Source organism: Gymnoscopelus microlampas (genome assembly GCF_963454915.1).
Source record: "Gymnoscopelus microlampas genome assembly, chromosome: 12".
In the NCBI taxonomy this organism is placed as follows: Eukaryota; Metazoa; Chordata; class Actinopteri; order Myctophiformes; family Myctophidae; genus Gymnoscopelus; species Gymnoscopelus microlampas.
The window spans coordinates 5,863,572-5,881,842 of record NC_139949.1 but is presented as its reverse complement, the minus strand read 5'-3'; the positions used below and the strand labels follow the sequence as shown (position 1 = coordinate 5,881,842).

General features: G+C 41.2%; 1 protein-coding gene across 1 annotated transcript in view; it reads left to right on the top strand.

The window, feature by feature from the left end:
* The window catches only part of LOC311057145 (scavenger receptor cysteine-rich type 1 protein M130-like), a gene marked incomplete at its 3' end in the record, with an annotated part of 248,967 nt that overhangs the window by 6,426 nt on the left and 224,270 nt on the right, over positions 1 to 18,271 (top strand). The window lies entirely within an intron of this gene.

Genomic DNA, 18,271 nt, shown 5'->3' with positions numbered 1-18,271 from the left:
ACTACCTATACTGCAACATTCCATCAACTCATTGAAAACATGCTTTTGTATTAGTTCAGTATGAATGTTATGTTACCATGTGGACATGTGGGTTTTAATTTGCTAATTGTTTTACAGATGGTCCTGTCATCCTGGTGAGTCCTGTTCACCCTGTGACTGAGGGACATCCTGTCTCTCTTAAATGCAAACACAGAACACGCTCGTCTCTCTCCAACGTGGACTTTTATAGCAATGAAAAACTAGTCCAAACTAAAACCAATGGAGAGATGATCATACTTGCTGTATCTAAGTCTGATGAGGGATTCTACAAGTGTAAATATTCTGGAGGAGAGTCACCACAGAGCTGGATGGCAGTATGTGAGTACACTGATTTGCTGTTACTGTTTATTGTCTCCGCCAGCCCATAGGCATGGGGAGACTATGTTTTGCACCCCGTCCGTCCGTCCGTCCGTCCGTCCGTCCGTCCGTCCGTCCGTGTGTCCGTGTGTGTGTGTGTGTGTGTGTGTGTGTGAACAGCTAATCTCCGGCATCATTGGCTTGATCGAAGCGAAACTGTGAATACACACTCCCTGGATGCCAATTCAGAACCTCTGACCTTAAATTTTCAGATGAGCCTGTTATAGCGGCACCAGGAGGCAGTTTTTTGCAAAACACATTTTTTGTTTCTCTAAACAAGTGGTTCTCAACGAGTGGTCCGGGGACCACCAGTGGTCCTGGAGGGCGTTCCAGGTGGTCCCCAGTTAAATGATGGAGAGTTGGTAACCAAATGGACCCTTATAGATCTTTAACTCGTAAGAGTGTAGAATGAAACCAAATGGCAGTGGTGTAACTAACACAACGTCACCTTATTAAACTAATGGCCTAAGTCATTTTTTGAGGAAATGATATTTTTGCCTAAGTCAGGTCCTCATGACACTGGCCACCTCTGGTAAAATGGCCCAACTCCTAATTGAAAAGGATCATGCTGTTCACGCCCCTTTTAGTATAATGGCCTAACTCCCTAGTGTGACTTAGGACAAAATAGGCCTTTTGTTTGGCCTAAGTCACATGTTTTTGTGACTTAAGCCAAATTATTTACTGATTTAGGCCATTTTGTAATTTGTTTTGCTTTTTATTTTGGCCTAAGTCGGATTTAATCCTATTTAAACCTATTTCAATATCTTATGTTACATAACTGACAGACAGTGTTATTTCTATTTAAATAGTCATAATTTGTTATAAACATTTTGGGTGAAATGATTAAGAAATATCATATAGTTTTGTTCTGAATCAGTTTTTAATTTTTCCTGAAAACCTTGAAAAAATGACTTAGGCCATTAGTTTAATAAGGTGACGACAACTAAGTACATTTACTCAAGCACTGTACTTAAGTACACTTTTGAGGAATGTTTACTTTACTGGGGTTTTCCCATTTTCAATACTTTTACTTCTCCAGTATAGAGGCAAATATTGTAATTTAACTACAATTATTTGACAGCTTTAGTTACTAATTACTTTGCAGATATAAATGATTACATTATAAAACATACATGAACCACTTTAGCCCTATTTTATATATAGGCTATTTGAAAATAGCCGATCTACAAGCTCACAATGTTTCGCATCGTGATGCGTTGTGAGCTTGTAGATCTTTTCAAATATGTTAGTACTTTTACTGTTGGTACTTTAAGTATATTTTGAAGCCAATACTTTTGCACTTTTGCTCAAGTAACATTTTGAACGCAGGCCTTTTAATTGTATAGAGTATTTTTATATTGTGGTATTGCTACTTTTACTTAAGTAAAATATCTGAGTACTTCTTCCACCACTGCCAAATGGACCTGTTTAATTTTACGCTCTCTCTCTACTTATTGGGAAGATGCATGGAGCGGGCTAGCTCTGGTCCATAGTGTTAGAAGGAGTTCTCCTTAACGCTATGTTACTTTCAAGCCGTTCCCCACACCCCCCCGGTTGCGCAGCGGCCGCAGCCTCTCGTCATAGTCAAAATAAAAAAATACACTTTCGCTACTCATCAAAACAAAGACGTTTTTTAGATGTTGAAAGCCCACTCGGAGCCCCCCACCTCAATCTAAAATACACGTTTTGGCCAGAAAATAAGATATTTCACCGGAAGGAAAACATGTTTTTAGTTACTCCACTGCGTTCCCTACAGATCTGGTCAATGACATTTTTCTATTGACAACATTTTTTCCTTCCGGTGGAATATTTTATTTTCTGTATTTTAGACGTGAGGTGTGGGGCTCTTAGTATTCCCATTAAGGAAAGTAGGCTTTCAGCATCTTAAAACCGTCTTTGTTTTGGTGAGTAGCGAACGTGTATTTTTTTATTTTGACTGCAGACGAGAGGCTGCGCAGCCTGCGCTACCGGGTGCGTGTGGGCAACAGCTCGAAAGTAACATAGCGTTCGGGGCGGGCCATTCTGCACATGCGTTGAATGCGTCAAATATTTGAACACAATTAATTCCAAAAAAAGTACCGCCGTTAGCGCGATCATTTTGACAGTATTAGTTTAAACAGTGTGCAAATATGCAGTGAGTACACAAATGTATGCATTTTGCTAGTCTTAATTCTGTGTTGCCACCAGTGTGCCCTTGTTCCCTCGCTGGTGTTTGCCCCCGGCCAAATTCCTATACCTTCCTTTCTGCCCACTCGCCCACTTCGGTTTCCTCCGGAAAATGCATTTTTATTACGCACTTGTACCTTGTACACTTGTAACTTGTAAGAAGAAGAAACTATACTTATTAATTCATTTTATTTATTCATTGCCTCTATAGTGTCTCAACCTTCAGTGTCTGCATCTACTCAGTCTTCAGTGTCTGAATCTACTCAACCTCCAGTGACTGAACCTGTGGAACAGAGTTCTTTACATGTAGTGGGGTTGATTGTAGGACTTGTTGTTCTGATTCTACTGACCATCCTTCTGCTCCTGCTGTGTCGATACAGAACATCTAAAGGTAAGTACCACTCAAACAGGGTTTATATCTTTAATCACAATATATCCTAGAATGTTATCATACTGAACACAGAGGGCTTGCAGTGTAAAACACTATTTAACATATTTTACTCTTTTTATTACAGATACATGCTGTGTCAGGTAGGTACTGATCTCTGTTTATAGGACTGTCCCTTGTGGCAAATGTCGTTAGTCAACTGGAAGTATACATTTCTCACAGATAGTCGACAATTACAGGGGGATGGACTGGGTTAATTAATTCATACTGAGCACTGCCAAGCTGGTGGTGGATAATAGATTGAGATGGATTTGCCAACCTAACACTGGTGGCTGATGGGAAAAGCAGAAAAACAAACAAAAAACTGCTAGACTCTGAATGTTTGCTAAGCAGTCTAAACGCACCTCCAGATGAAACCAAGAGATGAGATCTGACTAATTCTAGAACAATTTCTTTGCTAGTTCCTTTGTTTCATTTTTGCAAATATTGAAGGTTGTCACTGATTTATTTTTGTTTTGTGCCTGGAATTATGAGAATTTGCTTAATTATTATTCATGGCCTCATCCCAGTCATCTTTCAGGATGTGAGAGATACCTCTAGAATACACTGGTGCAGTCTGTCTGTCCATCTGTCTCTGATAAATGTATCTATCTATCTATCTATCTATCTATCTATCTATCTATCTATCTGTCTGTCTGTCTGTCTGTCTGTCTGTCTGTCTGTCTGTCTGTAAATAACTACCACTTTATGATGCTAAATATTTATTCTTGAAATAGACCTGTCAAGTGCCAGGGAACCAATCAGGACTCAGCAGCAGACCAGAGGACCAACCAGAGAGGACGTCCAGATGATGGCCACTCCCCACTTCAAGATGGTCAGCCTTTCAATCAATCAATCAATCAATCAATCAATCAATCAATCAGGCATTGTTTTTGAAAGGTAATGTTTACAGATAGTTTCAACCAAGTCATCTGAACAGCAATACAATTAACCTATCTATCTACGTCTATGAAACAGTCAAAGGCTCTCAAGCCACTATACATGTGTACAGTAGCACATCCTGTACTTCATGATAACACATTCTTATTTAGATGAGGATGTTCATAGAGGGATCTGTTATATACTTGTGAATTTAAAGATTGATTCTTTCTTTCAGATGAGCCTGCAGCTGAGTCCAGTGATGTGACATATTCACAGATTGAACTCAAACATATGGGCAAGAAAAAGAAGGGTGAGCAAACAAACAAACAAACAACATGACATTCATATGAAATATGTTCATGGTGAAGGTTATTGACCGTATAGTAGTGGTTGTTTTCAACACAGCCCAGTGAGCCCACATTTGTGTGTGTATGAAAGAGTTCATGTGTGTTTTATGTTGTCATTCATGCACATGAGGAAATAACACAGTACATTGGCTCTCATTTATCAATGGAATGAAACCAGCGCCGATCCGAGCGCAGGAATAGCCTTACGACGTGCTCACATGCAATGTATTAAACCACTATAATGCCAATCACAGCGTAAGAATGGTCGGGCTAAAAAACGATCTTCATCCCACCCTCGTTTCAGAGGTTTCAGAGGAGTTTGTCAATATGAAGTTGGCCAATAAGAGGAACTTCTCAGATGTGGGAATGTTACCAAATACATGTTACGAATATAACAAAAATACAACCACAGTCATTGCAACACAAGTCCAATTGAATGAAAATTAAGTGTCATATAGTCAGAAGAATGTGGTGTTAAAACATCTCTGATGTGTCAACAGGAGCAGAGATAGAGTAGTGAACCACTAGCTTCTAGCCACCAATGACACTTTAAAATATATCCTAAATGAAAACCTGAAACATGCATTACATAAATACAAACATTTTACTAAATGTGTGTTGTATGTTTCCCATATGAATGCTCCTGAATGAATAGACATGCCAAACATAATTTTGTAAGTGGTCCCATATCTCCGTCATACGGAGCATTCCACGGTGGCCTGTGTGTATGGCACACTGGAATCTGCACCGCTGTTTACGAGTGTGATTATCATTATCTGTGAGGGAATACTCTTTGTCAAGCTATTAGTACACGAATAACACCAACATTCATGAAATGAATGTAATACCTATTCAACATTAATTTCACCCAGCACAGAGGATATGACTCCAGCTGCAGTGTGCATTGGAAACGTCCGTATGCTAGTGTTTTGCTAAATGAAAATCCTCTCATGCACACGCTTATACAGTACTGTAGGTCTCAGAGCCAGATGCCGGTATGTCATGACTCTTAACGCTCCCGTTTAAATGGGTGACTGATAAGCATCTGACCTAATATGATTATTTGTAATACATCAATTTTAAATGCTTGTTACCTGTTAATCCTGTACTGTAGATGCCAGTCAGATTTTCAGACTATGCTTACAATGAACATTGCTTTGTGTCCGCGAGCTGAGACCTGTTTTTGATTGTTGATAAATGCGGACAGCTGTATTGAGATTAGCGGATTCAATTTTGGTCTACGCAAGTTTGATAAATGGGGGTCATTGTGTTTGAGAGCATGCATCATAATTAATTTGAAATTCATAAAAGAATATGAAAGTAGATCAACTACTACACACTGTCCATCACATAACACTGTGACAGTCTTCATAACAGTGTACACTATTTAAATTTTCAATTCAATTCAAACTTTATTCCAGACGCACAGGGGGTCCATAATTACAGACAGGTTAAAAACAGACACATATATAAGAAAATAAAAAAATAAAAAAATTGATAAAAACACATCAAACAGACGAGGTCATACTGACACACACAAATTACACATATAGGCAATTTCTCCAGTGCTTCCGAAGCCTGGATGAGTACTGAGACAGCTTTTCACAGGATTGACTAAGTCCTCAATAATGCAATTCCTGGACTTATCCAGTCGAGACATAAATCCGTACATGGAATGCCTCAAAAGCGCCTCACAGGTGTGAATTCCCCGTGTCACAAATAAGTGACTGGCACTATGCCATCTGGGGACCTTAAGTAGAATCCTCAAGGCGTCATTGTAAGCCACCTTGAGCCTCCGTAAACTACCCTTCTTGTAAGAGCACCATAAGAAGGCTGTATACATAGGAGTGCAAAATGCTTTAAATAGAGCACATTTAACATGATCTGAACACATGCTGAATCTCCTAAGCAGCATATTGGCTTGAGCATACAGTATGCGGCACTGCCTAGAGATATCTCTATCATCTTGGAGGTTGTCAGTAAAGATGTGGCCCAGATACTTAATTTCCTGACACAATGATAATGGACTATTACTTAGAGAGAAGGTAGGAAAGGACAATTGCTTGTCATCCTTATTTCTCACAATCATGACACTACTTTTTTTTGCATTATATATAATGTCATGGTCCGTGCCATACTTAGAACATATTTTCAGTAGCTGTTGTAACCCGCCACTGTACGGACTTAGTACAACCAGGTCATCAGCATACATCAGGTGATTGATGATTGTGTTTCCCACCAAACATCCCGTATTGCACTTATTTAGTTCAATCGAAAGATCATTCATATATACATTAAATAATACAGGAGACAAAATCCCCCCCTGCCGAACCCCATTACTAACAGTGAATTGGGCGGATAATGCATTACCCCATTTGACATGCATTTTTTGATTAGCATACCAGAATACCAGTAAACGAACAATGATTCTTGGTGTGCCTCTGTCAAGCATTTTCTGAAACAGTTTGAAGTGGTTGATCCTATCAAAAGCACGCGAAGCGTCAATAAAGCATAGGAAAACAGTGGAATTATGATTACTGTAGTTAGCAATTAGTTCTTTAAGTGCAAAGATGCATAAGTCAGTACCGTGTTTCTTTTTGAATCCAAACTGGTTATCTGCAGTTAGGACATACAGTTCTAATCGCATAAGCAGTATTCTTTCCAAGACTTTGGAGAGGATACTTGCCAGAGCGATGGGTCTGTAGTTGTCAATGCTATTCAGTTTCCCTGCCTTGTCTTTGAGGACAGGTACTAATTGCACTGAAGTAATTCCCTCTGGCAGTACACCATGACCCATCAGTCCTGTGAAGCACAGGGCCAACATTGAGCAGATTTTGTTGCTAGCATATTTTAGATGTTCAGCCGTTATAAGATCCGTGCCACAAGCCTTGTTGTTTTCTAACAACCTGATGGCATCAACCACTTCATCAGCCCTGATCAGTACATTATCTGAAGGATCAACCTGACCTACTGCCACGGTGCCACTACTTACACAGTTAAATAATTTGTGATAGTGTTTCCTCCATACTTCGGCAATTTCAGCCGGGCCACATGCACCCTCTATGTTAATGAGGTTTTACTGTTGTTCATGACTTTAACCTCTTTCCAGAAATCGTAGAGGTCTTTACTTTGTAGTTTACTAGCCAAAGAGTCAGCTCTCAGGGTGTTCTCCTGTCTTTTTACAGAGCGAACGGCATATTTAAATTTTGCATTAGAGAGTTTTTTTTCCTCAAACACAGCACCTTGCCTGGGCCTACCAGATTCGTTCCAGCACTTAAAAGCTGACCTGGCCGCCAAGTGATGCTCAGCCACAATTGTATGCCAACCAGGCTTAATGTTTTGTACCTTTTTTTTCCCTTTTTTGCAGAACTGTCTACCCGAAGCTATGAGAGCCTCTACAATATAATCATACATGGCACACAGTTGAGTGCCATGCTGCACGTTATTGCAGTTCAGGTTATGACAGTTGAGTGCCTCCTTGGGCAGGTTCATACAATCAAGCAATTTAACAGTAGTGGCAGTGTAATAGTCAATATCCTCACTGGTTAGTTTTGACCTGTCTATCCTCCCTGATTTAATATCAGGATCAATGTTGATAGTGGTGGGAATATTGACAGTATTAATATGTATTACCAACGGTATGTGGTCTGAGATGGCCAGCCCATAACATACCTCCAAGCTGTCTATACAGGCATGAGCATCAGCTGTGCTTAAACAATGGTCAAGCCAAGATGTAGTGTGCCAAGCATCACTAATGAACGTATATGTACTGTCAGGTAACAAGGATTCACTCGAAATAACTAGCTTAGAGTCTTTACAAAACAGATGCAGGTGTTTTGCAAATAAAGCATTATTATCAGATAAATCAGCATTAAAATCACCAATGGTAAATACACATGTGGAGTCATTAACCTGAATGAAGGACTGTATAAATGCTAGTCTATTCAGAAATTCATCTTCAGATTGTGCTGACTCATACGGCATATATACATTCAAGAGTATAAAAGACTTGTCATCACATGTTACTTCTATTGCTAAAGCCCAGTCAACATTTAGACTGCATGACCACTTTCACAGCTTTGTCATATTTCGAATTCCATAATATGGCTACTCCACCAGGTATTCTCCCCCTCACTATTTTTGAGGAAAGGTCAGTGGTGGATACACCGGCACCATGGAAATTGGCATGTATAGAGTTCAGTTTATCCAGATCTTGCTTGGAAAGCCATGTCTCCTGTATGCACATTATATCACACTCTTCCAACAGCGCGTCAACAACTAAGCGTCTTGCTTTATCAGCAGCACTGTGTCCCACACGGAGGCCACGGGCATTATATGAAACTATCTTCATGATTAGTTCGAGGGGTTTTGAGGTAGTGACCCCACAACAGCATGAATATTAGTTCCAGAAACTCCATTCTTGCGGGGCTCAAAGTAGCGCCGTACAAGGGCACCCTCAGGCCAGATATCAGGACTATACATTTCACTGACTTCATTGCATTCCCCTGTGATTTTGAAAGAGCCAAATCTATTGTTTTTTGTCTCAATCTTAAGGCAAGTGACCTCACGGCCAAGTTGACTTTTAAGATAGTCAGATAGAATAACGGGGTCCAAATCCGGGTGGAATTTGGTGGCAAAAACACTCACCAATTTCGTTTTAATTATCTGTATGGTACTCACAGCTCCTGTACCGATGATCGCCGCTGCTGCCGGTTTTCTCGCCCGTCCAACCGAGCTCCCTGCTCCGTGAGCAACCGTAGCAGACGCGCCTGTCTTCTTCCCTTGAGCTGCTGGTCTGGGAAGCCGCTGACCTGAGCCAGACTGCTCCGCTGCTGGTCCACGTCCCCGCCGCCCGTTCCTTACGACGGCACTCCATTCTGCTTGGGGATTTGCTGCACTCGCCACTGGCGCTGATGCTTCTCTATGGTCCTTCACCTCCCCCGGTGTGACCGGAGGTGTAGAGCGTGGTGTATCTGCCGCAGGGGTGGCAGCCTGAGCCACCTGTAGTGACGAAGCAGCAGCAGACTGCTCCCGGGCAGGGTGCTCCAGGGCACTCAGTCGGGTGTTGATGGCCACCGTGTCAGCCTGGACACTCTCGCAGATGTCAGCCTGACGGTGTGATACATGTTTCAGGGCACAAACCTCCGTGTAGAGCTGCTCCATTCTTCTTAGTAGACAGGATACGTCCATACTAGAGTAGGAAACAGGTGGTAGATCGTCCAGGTAGTGGGAGACAAACCTCGGAATGTCCTCCCCACATTCGTTCAGTACCCTGAGGCATAGTTTTATGTTACTGGCATCCTTGTTTATCCCTTTATGAGAGATGCAGCGAAGTGATGTGGATGGACACACTTCAAACAGTATTTTCTTAGATGCCTCGATTTCAACGGAATCGAAAGTATTAATGGCCAGCAGCACAATGTCATCCTGGTTTAATGATTTAATTTTGATGGCCAAGAAGTTAAGAAGCTCATCCTCAACGATTACTTGCCCGTCTGATGTCGTATAGATGATAGGTTTACTGCGGGAATGCACCCGTTTGTGTGTCGGTCCCCGACCAGCCGAGTCATTGTCAACTCCAGTACCGTCCGCCATGACCCCCCGGATCCTGGCTGAAAGCGAGCCACACCGCGGTAGGGGCGAATCGAACCAGAAGAGAGTTCAGGGCTCTAGTTGGAGTGTTCCCTGCTCTTAGTTGTAGCTATATTAGCAGCAGCTAGAGGATTTATCCAGCTATTAGCTGTCCACTGAGCACGTTGTCGTCGAAAAAGTCCTCCGAGTAACTGTAGAGGGTTCAGGGCTCTTTACTAGGAGATTTCCCTGCTCTTTCAGTCCTCCATACACTAAGACTCCACGCGGATCTAGGCTAAAAAACGAGCCACACCGTCTGGAGAAAAAGTTTGGAAGAGCTAATCCACGGCTAGCGTTAGCTTCCACGCTACCGCACATGAGCGTTTTGACCGCATGTTAAACAAATAAAAGACTTTAAAAAGACTTTAAAAGTTTATAATTGCAGCATATAATAGTTATCCAAGAGACATTTCGATGGACAGCTATTGGAAAGTGTCTTCCACAGACTTTAGCAGCAGCTCCTCACAGCAGCTCCTCACAGCAGCTCTCACAGCGCGTCCCCTGCCTTTTTTTTTTTTCTAAAAATTTGTATGGTAGCTATTAAACATAAATAAAAGTGTTCCTAACAGAGTTTCTCCTCCACAGAGAAACCTGCTGATCCATTTGAGAGTTCTTTGTATGCTGAAGTGAAGACTGGATCACACACAGGTACATATCAATGTTTTCTCTCAGTAAACTGTTTATCTGAGCTACACACTGTAGTACATTTGATTTCCTTTTGGGTCTAATTTATCACGGGTCACATTTATTTAAGTTCATTATTTATATCCAATATAGCAGCATATGAAAATACTTTATATCGAGGGCTTGGAGCACAAAGGCCGTAAGCGGCATTTTCAGAATTTGACAGGAGTGAAAAAAATAGCTTTTCATTGATTTTAATCATTTAATCACTGACCACAATATTGACATGATGCTGACATGATACTGCCATGATTCTGACCATGATACCAACCATGATACTGACATGATTCTGACCATGATAATGACCATGATACTAGCGTGATACTGGCCATATACCTTTCCCATCTGATAGAGCTCATAGAAACCTTTAAAATTATATATAAACGTCAGTTTCGACGAAAATGTCACATACGCCTTTGTGCTCCAAGCCCTCGATGTTTTAATAAAGTGGTCCGAGGCTTGTTGGGAACGAGGCCCGTTGGGAATGCATGCCCCTCCGGTTATGCAATACCTGTTGTAACTAGGGATGTCCGATATTATCAGCCTCCCGATATTAGCAGAAAAATGTAATATTGGAAAATATCGGTATCGGTTTAAAAAAAATAAAAAATGTTTAATAAGTTACAGGAGTTCTTACTGCATGGTGTGTGTGATATGAAATGTGAGTTTACCATAATCACAGTAATCCTTAATCATATTATTCAATGGCTTTTGGAGAAAAATGAGACAGACACCAGTCACTTTCAAATTAGAGCACTGTAGAGGGCAGGTGTGTGTGTCTGTGTCCAGCTTACGTTTGTTGACACTCGTTAATGTTATAGGCATCAAGGCAATTATGTTTCTGCACTGTCAAATAGGCCAACATCTAATCTAAGATTAGTGGGACTCATTCAAATGACCACCAAATGACCAAATTCCCACTCAGCACATCATTGGGTCCGATGTGATAGATATGCCAACTCTGACGTTACGCACGCACGCACGCACGCACGCATGCACGCACGCACGCACGCACACACACACACACACACACACACACACACACACACACACACACACACAAACACACACACACACACACACATATATCTGAACAATCGGACAAAAGGATACAACAAAAAAGCTGGAGGGTTTATTCCATTGTGGTTCTTTCGGTGTAAGAGTGTGTATAAACACACACACACACACACACACACACACACACACACACGCGCGCGCGCGCGCGCGCGCACACACACACACACACACACACACACACACACACACACACACACACACACACACACACACACACACACACACACACACACACACACGTTGGAGGAACAGGTTTGCCTAAATCATTTCTTTGTTCTTTTGATGTGTAGAAGCAGATGTAACCTACGCACAGGTTAACTACCAAAACAAGAATAAGAAAGGTACGTGAAATGTATTTCCTCCTACAGTACATACACGATCAATTCACAATATGCTAGGAGTTTTAATACATCAGTTCCATTGAAACATAATGAGAAAATACAGCTAGATAATGAAAAGACAGCTAGACAGATTCATATGGTTAAAGACTGAAACACTTGAATCAACATACTGTGGATGCAAATGCACTACTCATCATTTCTGTTAAAACTTTCTTTCTGTTTTCCATTGACTGAATCCGCAGCTCCAGAACAAAGTGAAGATACAGTTTATTCTCAGGTCAAAGCAGGAACATCTCTTGGTAAGATTCTATCTTCATGTAGAACAGCTGCAGAGCTACAGTAATGCTGCTACCATTAATAGTAATTTCATCAACAGCTCATGTGTCACTTTGATCAACATCTTGTCATGTCATCTAAGTGTTTGTTGTTATGACAACCAAATAGTGAATTACACTGTCCCTCTGTGTTAACCCTGGTTGATACAGTTTAGCAGTGACATTGTTCAAATGGTTGTAAAACAAACTACAGATACATCTGTCATGCAAACTGTTCATAAACAATAATGTTTGATGAAAGTGTTAACCACTTAAACCTTATATACAGTAGATTATTGACCTGCTGGATCCCCCATGGGTCTATCTTTGTCCCCCTCATTTTCTCCCTCTGCAACAAACCTCTTTGCAGAAAATATTCTACAAGCTCAGAATGTGTCGCCTCATGACGCTTGAGCTTCTAGGTGGGCTATTTTGGCCAAATCTTCAATTTATTTAGCTGAATATCCACCTACTATGATATGCACAATAGGGACAATAGATTTCGAGTGGTTCAGCGCTGACCACACTGAAAGTGCGTTCGGACCTGAAAATCGCTTCAATCGCTTCACTTTGGCCGCTCTGGTCAGCTTTGGTAAAACATGTGTCCCGTCGCTTCAGTCGTTTGTTCGCGACGCGACCGTGGGAAAAATCACCCTTCAAAATCAAGTTGTCGAAAACACCAACCGTGTGTTTTTCTCCATCCCGGCCCGGGCGGCAGCTGTACTGCCCGGGGATGATGAGCACAGAGCAGCAGGTCCTCCCCACTTGGATGTCACGTCGGCAGTTTGTCAAATACCAATTTGTGGGCTTGTTGTGTTTGCAGGCGTACAACATGATAGAAAATACACGGGGACCTTAATTTAACATGTTAATTTAACGCTGGGATGTAATAAACCCAAGTCCATTCCCATTACTGTATGTACCCTCTCGGGGATAGGGTTACAAAAACACCCAACATGAAAGAAACAAAAGGAAGTTTGAGCAACTATGTTCTATTTCATGACTAACAATATTGATCTCATCATCGTTTATAATCAAGCTGACAAAAACACAGACCGAGTCGGCCGTGGGTTTGACCTGCTTCCCAGCCGGCAACTGTAGCCTGCTGCCAGAGTAGATTGAGCAGGACCATCCGCTCAGCTAGATGTCACCTTCGGCTTCGGACTCGAGTCGGGAGTAAAAAGAACACAGTGTGTAGCGCAAATTTACGGTTTTAATTTAACTTTGGGAGTGTAACCAAATGGACCCGACGGTTCCATTTTGTACCTCAGGATTACAAAAAACACCTGGCTCTTGTAAGAGCCACGGGAATTACGTTTAATATATTAAACATAATTCCTGCTATAGGCTGCTTATCTTATCAGTTCCCATGTCTCTGCAAAGGCTTGTGTATTGTCTTTCCCCCGTGTTGCTGGTTCCCAGTCGGTTAGAGCTGGATGAATCAAACCAAATATATCCTGCAGAACAATATCAACAGTGTCAGGCTGTCAGGCTATTGGCTGTCAGGACGTGATGGGTGAAGTGGGGGGAAGCCATTGTCGCTTCAGTTGGATTTTTCCATCCGAAGCAAATCCGAGGCGAAGGGTGGCTCCGCTCGCGACGCTCAATGTAACATCGCGCCCGGTCGCGCCACTTTGCATTAACTTTGTATGTAATTGTGGCGCTCAAACGACAAAAAAAAACATAACTGTTGGGAGCAGCCACATGATCTCTGTATATCATTTATGCTGTGACCTTATGGAAGTTAAATAGAAACTGCTAGACTCATCTGACTGTAATATCTTATACAGTCAGTCAGAGTGTTTGGGTTTAACTTTTTAAAGTTGGTTTTATTCCAGGTTGGTAGATGTCAGGACAACATGGTGAAGAGAAGACAACATCGAAGAAGTCACATGGATTCACACTTTAACAATGTGATTTACATCCACACACTGACTTGATGAGTCATACTAATTGAACATGTGTCATTTAAGTCTCCACTGTGTTCTGTGATACCTACTGATAAATAAGAGCTTTATGTTTCTGTTTTCTCTCTCTCTCAAAATGTTGATGAGACTGTCTATTAGGAAAACGCACCATCAATTACTAACCGTACTGAAGAGAAAGAGGAAAGCCTGGTGGCTAAAGAACCAGAAATGCATTCCTTGTGTTGCAAATGAAGAAAGATTCAAGTCTCTGTTCAAGGCATATTTTAATTGTGATTGGTAATGGTTCAAAGAACCAACCTTTTTACCGTTTATTTGCAAGGAATTCTCCTGTGTGTAATTGTGTTAGAAATTGGTGATATTAGCACTATTATTACCAATTGTTTCCCCCCTTTTTGTAAATACAGCACAGAGCAGGAGGGCTGAACAATCCCAATGTTGTTAAGATCGTTTTTTTGTTGTCTTTCTTTCTTTATTTCATTATTTTTTATTCTTTCTTTCTTTCTGCACATTTTATCTTGTTTAGTGTTGCACTCAGACCTCTCTAGATAGGCTTGACTACTGTTGAACCTTTTTTAAACTAGCCATTGTAAATGTGAAATGAATCAATATTGTACGACTGTATGGCATTGGCCACAACACATCAGAACTACAAACATTTTATTCATATTGATCATTGATCATGACACTGGCTTTATTCAGCAAAGGACTGATCTGGAACAGAGATTTGTGCATAGTGGTTACATAAAGAAATGGGCCACAAGCCCAGTACCTGAGCAAAACCAGTGACAACAGGTTCACCTATGCTATTCAGTACTCTTCTTTAGCCAAAGAAATGTCCACTATCATTAATACAAACTGGGCATTTTTTTCTCCTCCAAAAACTGGATATGTTTTCAAAATCAAACTCAGCATAAACAACCAGAAGGAGGCAGAACCAGGATGGAACAAGGCTGAAGGAACCTGCTGGTTGGTCGGTCGGAGACCATTCAGAATGCTGACAATGGGTCAATCAGGTGTACAGTTACACTGTTTCACTGTCTCTCACTTGTCTAGGTCTTTCTGACCACGACATGGTGATTTGTGCATTTTTATACGGTACATGATGATTATTGACATCTATCAGAACCTGTTACATTTCATGTCAAATGTATGTGATTGATTATCTTTAGCTAATTGGTAACATGTTGTACAATGTCACTTCAGAACTCATTGGGTGCAATAAAAGCAGTTTTCTTTCGTTCTACAGTTTGTTTTTCTTCCGACCAGCACCAGCATTATTTTGGATTGGATGAGCGTGTTCTTCCTCACTAACTACAGTACATTATACAACTCATCTTTCACTTTTTACTTTATGGTTGTTGTTACCTCCCTAATCCCTATTTCCTCATGGCACCACCAGCGACCATTTAGTGTCACTGAGACTACACCCCCTTATTTTATTTAAGGTTTAATTTGGTTTAACTAAAATATTTGAAGTATATATTTGCACTCTCAGAACTAGTCAATTTATGACATATTAAAACTAAAGGGAAATGATGGGACAGACATTTCAGCTCATTTCAGCTCTAAAAGTGTGTTCTATTTGGTTTAATAAGAGTTACAATTATTCTACAGATAGCACAAATGTCTGTTGTGCCTCTTTCAAAAGGAATACACATTGTAAAGCAACATAAAATAACATTCCCTTGTTTTTACATGAAAGCAGCATTCTCTCATCAATAACATAACACAAAGGCTTATTTTCTGTTAGTGCCATATATGACACATAGACCATCTTTCACATAAATTATCAATATTTAGTTTTGCTTTATGCTGCTTTAATGGTATTCAGATGAGTAGCTGAAATTACACAAAAGTCTGCAGGACTGAGTAGAAAGACAGATTCCTGTTTCATGTGTAATTTCATAGAGTGTGTATTCCTGTCATTCAATGTTGCAACATTTCATGAGAAATTGGGACATAATGCACATAGTGAACTTGCTACATTCCGTTGATAGGCTGAGCATCTCACCACACAGGAAGTGAAAGAAGCACAGAGTCTGTATCAAACTACGTAGCATTCAGTCACTTGTCAAGATGAAGTTTGCATCAACCTGCATAATATCATGTGAGTATTGTATTTCAATCTTATTTTAGTTGACTTTAACTATTAGATTAATTTAATTTAATTTAATTTCGATGCGGTGCATCAACAACGCCCTAAAACCTTCCTTTGATGTGTGTATGTGTGAAAAAGGGAGGAAGAGATTGAGAGTCATTATGAGAAAGCGTGTGCGCACAGACAGACAGACAGACAGACAGACAGACAGACAGACAGACAGACAGACAGACAGACAGAGACTCACACATGCAGATCACCTGTGAGCTTTAGGAGAGTCATGTAGTTAACATAAGCGTCATATTATTCAAATGAACTTGAATACCACTTGAATTCAAATGAAATGAACTATTGAAGTGAACAGAATGCTGAAGTGATGATAACTTGAACATGAACTTCAATAAAACTGCAATCAGTTAGGGGAGGTACAGTAGTTGCTCTGGAGGTAGAGTGTTCACTTGGGAATCGGAAGGTTCCAGGTGTAAAAGCCCCAAATCTACCCCCACCTAAACTATACCCGGGGTTAAAGAGGGTTGGCCTGTTTTACACCCTGGGGTATATTCTGCCCAGTGTATTATATAAACTAGGCTAGCACACTGTAAACACAGGCGTAATTTGGGCAGAGGTACTGTATATTCAGGGCTGTTACACCTGATGTCAAAGTGTCATTGAGCAAGATACTGAACCCCTAACTCCTCTGCTGTGCATCTCTCTCTCTCTCTCTCTCTCTCTCTCTCTCTCTCTCTCTCTCTCTCTCTCTCTCTCTCTCTCTCTCTCTCTCTCTCTCTCTCTCTCCACACAGTGCTGTATTTCCTCATCTGCTGTGGAGCTGCTCAAACAGATGGTGAGACAACGTCAATGCATTGCATTATGGGTAATGAGACACAGGCCATCTGATGTGTTCCTACCATCCTATTAATACACAATAAATATGAATTCATGGATTTTCATAGCACCCTGTCAGTATTCGATTTGAACAGCACTGAGTCAGCAGTTGTGGGCTTGAGCCAGTTAGAAGCGCCCTAGACAGATACTGCAAAAACAAAGGGGAGAGAAATAGGTTTTTCCTTCTTTTTACTGAATGGGTTGCCAGGTTGGGAGCACCCAAGCGAGGTGTTAGCTGAGTGAGTGGCCACACAGAGCGATGTAGCACGTCTCCCTTGCAATGTTGAGATGCAACATACTGTATCAGTGGAATGCAGAAATGTACAACAGTAACATTTCTTCCCTGGTGAGCTAGAAAAAGTGCTCCTCGGAGCACAAGTCTCCGCTAGGTCAGGTAGGTTATAAGGACTCCTGGTGGCGCTATAATAGGCCAATTTGAAAAGGCATTTCTTCTTAGGCCTTGCACGGCAATCGGACACTGCATTCATGATCTGAGGCATTTTGTTCCAAAAATGTGGTTTGCTAAATTAGACCTGCTGGGTGGCGTTATGTGAAAGGCCAATGTGAAAAGGGTGGCATTTCTTCCTCGGCCTAGTGGGAATGTTCATGCAAAATGTCACGGAAATCGCACACTGCGTTCATGATTTGAGGAATTTTGTTCAAACCGGACCTATCCTGCAAACTTTGGAAGCCAATGTTAGCGAAGTAGGATGGAATATGAAATATCGGACATATCCATCTTGATCACATGACTATAGAGATACTGTGTACCGATTCGCGATATCTGAAGGAGTACAGTAAGAGCAAAAAATGTGTTCAACAAAACTCGCTCTAAAAGGCATATTATGTGAAAAATGCAGGGCAAAGGTTTTTCCTTGGCCTCTAGGGAGTGTGCGTGCAAAGTTTCACGCAGATCAGTGCAGTTATAGCTAAAAACAAGAATCGGCTTGTTATAGCGCCACCATGAGGCTCATTTGAAAGTTTTCAAGTGGCATTTCTTCCTGGGCCAAGTGGAAATCTACTATGAAAACTTCACGGAAATCGCATGCTGCGTTCATGATTAGAGGCATTTTGTTCAAAATGAACAAATCCTGC